We start from the raw sequence: 4719 nt of genomic DNA, 5'->3' as shown, positions 1-4719 counted from the left end.
TGAAGGAATAAGTCTCTTTATTGTTGACCACTAGCCCCCCCTCTCCTGAGCGAACCATCCATCTTCATATTCTATTATTTCTCATTTCCTTCCCTCATCTCTGCACCCTCCTTCTTTTTTCCCGCCGTGATAAAAACATGATTTGTCTTATTCATCTGGAGTAGGTTGTCCGACGACCTCAGGCTCTCTATCATATTATTCTCAGGTAATAGAGATGAGACGGAGACGGAGAGGTGTTTGCAGCATTAACAATCCTTGACACTTTCGTCTCTTCTTGACCTTCTCAGTCTTATCAAGATCAGTCAAGCAGGAAGTCTCTGACCTTAAAGAGACACTAGATCGGTACAAGAAAAGATCGGTTAATTTCGGGTGACGTGTTAAAAAAGAGTGACACACGGTTTCTTGCTGGTGGGAAGTGTTGAACGCGAGGAAGAAACATTTACATACGGTGGGAAATAAACCCTGATAGCACACAAGGTGATGAACCCCACCTATATCTTTAGTCTTAAAGCAAACCTGCCTTTTAAACACACACACACACACACACACACACACACACACACACACACACAGAGGATAGCTTTGGGGTGTTAAACCTGTCCAACAGACGCTCTTGACAGTGCACGACATGAATAGGCAGCACAAATAACCTGGTGCAAATATTGACTCCAGTTGGGTGTTCACTTGCTCTGTGCCATGAAAGGTTTCTCACACTACATTAAAGCGACTACAATAATTCCACGAGGAAATTAGCTATGCACATAAGAAATGGCATAGATTATAACAAAGCTCTGTACGGTCCTTTTTGCATGACTCCGTAAGCAGTACATCTATCTGAGGCTGTGAATTATTCAGGCCTCCAGGCGACAGTTCCCATGCCGATGCCAGGCTAAGTGCCCTACATCTTATCTTTGCTGCTGGATATCGGCCAGGAGGATGGAGCTCTGGCTCAGAGGAGAGTTTTTTTTCTTTTTTAAGGGAAATATTTGGGTCCAGAGGGAGGAAGTCTAGTCAATGTTTAACACCTTTCGAACTACAACAGGACCTGTAGACGCAGTGACCTTCTCAAATGGCTCACTGCCCACCTTTCCTAAACTCAAACAGTGTTATTCCAATCTGATCACATGGTCTACACCAGGGGAAAACGGCTTACACGATATATCTTAACCACAGTTACAGCAGGAGTTAGTTGGTCTGGTGTTAAGAGCACAGTTTGCTAGTTAAGATTTAAACCCTTGATCATTTCTGCTGCCTCTATAATGGGAAAACTACAATTCCCAAAAGCCACAATGCACTAATCTGAGTAGAGTTTTCAGTGATAGTGGAGCTTCTGTCAAGTAAAGGGTAACCCGGAAGAGAAAATCGGTGCAATAGGCTAAAAGTAACTACTGGGTCATATTTTTTTCATATTTGTGGAAGTTCTCCTTCAGGACAACAAAAAGAAAAACCTGCAGTATCTGAGGCTGTCACATAATTCTGATAACTCTGTTCGAATTGATCAATTTGGGTGGTTTTGGTGAAGGGAGGCCTGATGGGACGGGCTGTTAGCGTAGCTACGTGGCAACTTTCTTGCTAGAAGTATCAGAAATAGGAGCTAGTGTTGTTAGCTACTTTAATAGGAAAAGGCTGGGCTTGTTTTTTTTTATGTTTGATACTTTTACCACACCCTTGCTAGCTTCTCGACATAAGCAAACGTAGCTTAAGTTTTAGTACTACGTTCTTCCAATTTAAAAATAATGACATTTGTGTAATTTGCTATTTCTTTGTATTTTGAGCAAAAAGAGATGAAAGGAAAGGGGGATTATTTTGTTTGAGTGACGCTTAAGTGCTAATGCTAACATAAAATAGGGCGTGGTCAAACTGGCCCGAGAACAAATTGCTTTGTGTCTGGTGTGAACAAACTAGGGCAATAAACGCCATACCTTTTTAAAATAACGCCTCAAAACTGATTTCATACAAAGTTTTTTTCACAGTCCGGTCTTTTTATTTATGGTTTTGCTGTTTTTGGTTTGGCATTGTTAATGATTTCACCTTTTTCTGTGAGCCACTTTGTAACTTTGTATTGATAGTGCGATACAGATGTTACTATATTAAGCTAATGATCTTCTCTAGTGTTTTCTTTAGGCTAGGTCATTTAAGCATTCACCACTGAATCGAATGCACTTTCTTGGTAGACATTTTTTATATTTAACCAATGCGAAAACATTAGCTAATTCTCAAAACAGTGTGGACTACTTAGTTTTCTTTTCGGTAAAGATACAGTTTAATAACCACACTGATTAATGTGTCTAAGAGAGTAAGAATCAGTAGCATAATCCTGTTTAAGGTGGATATTTCTTCATTAAATACAGTCCTACCCATTCCTCTGAGACGATGAAGTGTGTGTATGTGCCACAATTAAGCGTGACATCATTAACTCCAACAAAGCCTTGAGAAAAACAAACATGTTAACTGAGTGCTCACACACCTTGGGGACTCTACAGCCGGCTGCCTAATGGACCTCATAAAACAACACGAAGGAATCTGACACACAAGTGCTCTTTATTTGCCTCCGTGCACGTTCAACACGCAGCAGGTTGTGCCACAAATTAGCTTGTTCTAAAATAACTTTTGTGCTGGAGTCGAGGTGAGGGGGATTGATGACCGAGAGTCACTGGGATGACAGCAGCAGTGACAGATACTGAGAGGTCACTTAATAATGGAAAACAAGATCAAAAGGAGGACTCCATTTCCTGCTTATGTACAGGAATGACACACACACACACACACACACACACACACACACACACACACACACACACACACACACACACACACACACACACACACACACACACTGCATTTAGCTGACGCTTTTATCCAAAGCGACTTACAATAAGTGCGTTCGACCAACAAAATACAAACTTGAAGAAAACAGAATCATATAAGTACATCAGGTTTCATAGAGCCAAACATTTCAAGTGCTACTCAACTGGCTTTAGATAAGCCAGTCCTTTATTAGTATAAAAGTGCTTCGTTAATAGTTCTATCGCTCGAAGTGGAGTCGAAAGAGATGAGTTTTCAGTTTGCACCGGAAGATGTGCAAGCTATCTGCCGTCCTGATGTCAATGGGGAGCTCATTCCACCATCTTGGAGCCAGGACAGCAAACCCACGTGTTTTCGCCGATGGGAACTTGGGTCCCCCTAGCAGCGAGGGTGCAGCGAGTCGTTTGGCTGATGCAGAGCATAGTGCACGCGCTGGGGTGTACGGTTTAACCATGTCCTGGATGTACGAAGGGCCAGATCCATTCGCAGCATGGTAAGCAAGTACCAGTGTCTTGAAGTGGATTCTAGCAGTTACCGGAAGCCAGTGAAGGGAGCGGAGGAGCGGAGTAGTGTGGGAAAATGTAGGAAGGTTGAAGACCAGACGAGCCGCTGCATTCTGGGTGAGCTGCAGAGGTCGGATGGCACATGCAGGTAGACCAGCCAGGAGGGAGTTGCAGTAGTCTAGGCGTGAGATGACGAGAGCCTGGACCAGAACCTGCGTCGCTTTCTGGGTCAGGTGGGGACGTATCTTCCTGATGTTGTAAAGCGTGTATCTGCAGCAACGGGTTGTAGCAGCGATGTTTGCAGTGAAGGACAGATTGTTATCTAGGGTCACACCCAGATTCCTTGCAGTCTGAGTCGGGGAAACAACTGAGGTGCCGACAATCTTTTCCCGGAAGGAAGAGCAGCTCAGTCTTGTCAAGGTTGAGCTTGAGGTGATGAGCAGACATCCACTGAGAGATGTCAGCTAGACAAGCAGAGATGCGTGCGACGACCTGGGTCTCTGAGCGGGGAAAGGACAGAATTAATTGGGTGTCGTCAGCGTAGCAGTGGTAAGAAAAACCATGCGGGCTAATGACTGATCCGAGCGAGTTTGTGTACAGGGAGAAGAGGAGGGGACCAAGAACAGAGCCCTGAGGGACCCCTGTAGTTAATTGACAAGGGTCGGACTCAGACCCTCTCCAAGTCACCCTGTAGGTACGGTCTTTCAGGTATGAGGCGAGGAGGGAAAGTGCAGAGCCTGAAACTCCAAGTTTTTGGAGAGTGCGAAGGAGGATCTGATGATTCACCGTGTCGAATGCAGCAGACAGGTCCAATAGGATGATGACAGAGGAGAGGGATGCAGTTTTGGCAGTGTGCAGTTCCTCCGTGACAGCAATGAGAGCAGTTTCTGTGGAGTGACCTGCCTTGAAACCAGACTGGTGCGGATCCAGAAGGTTGTTCTGATTGAGATACCAGGAGAGTTGTTTAAAGACAGCGCGTTCAAGTGATTTAGACAGGAACGGGAGGAGAGAGACAGGCCTGTAGTTTATAACATCAGACGGGTTGAGAGTGGGTTTCTTTAGGAGAGGGTTTACTCTTGCCTCCTTGAGACTGTTTGGAAAGTGACCAGAAGTTAGAGAAGTGTTGATGAAATGGGAGAGAAACGGTAGAATATCAGGAGCGATAGTCTGAAGGAGGTTTGAAGGGATGGGGTCCAGAGGACAGGTGGTAGGGCGGGCAGAGGTAATGAGGGTAAGAACCTCACTTGGAGAGAGAGGGGAAAAGGAGGTTAGTGTGTGGGTGAGAGGAGGGTCTGGTGACCCAGCGGTGAGTAAAGGTGAGTCAGAAAAAGAAGAGCGAATATCATTAACCTTTTTTTCAAAGTGGGTAACAAAGTCGCTTGACAGAAGTGAAGAGGGGGGAGGGGCTTTG

This window comes from Gymnodraco acuticeps, unplaced genomic scaffold, assembly GCF_902827175.1.
Source record: "Gymnodraco acuticeps unplaced genomic scaffold, fGymAcu1.1, whole genome shotgun sequence".
In the NCBI taxonomy this organism is placed as follows: Eukaryota; Metazoa; Chordata; class Actinopteri; order Perciformes; family Bathydraconidae; genus Gymnodraco; species Gymnodraco acuticeps.
Note: the sequence above shows the minus strand (reverse complement) of the source record.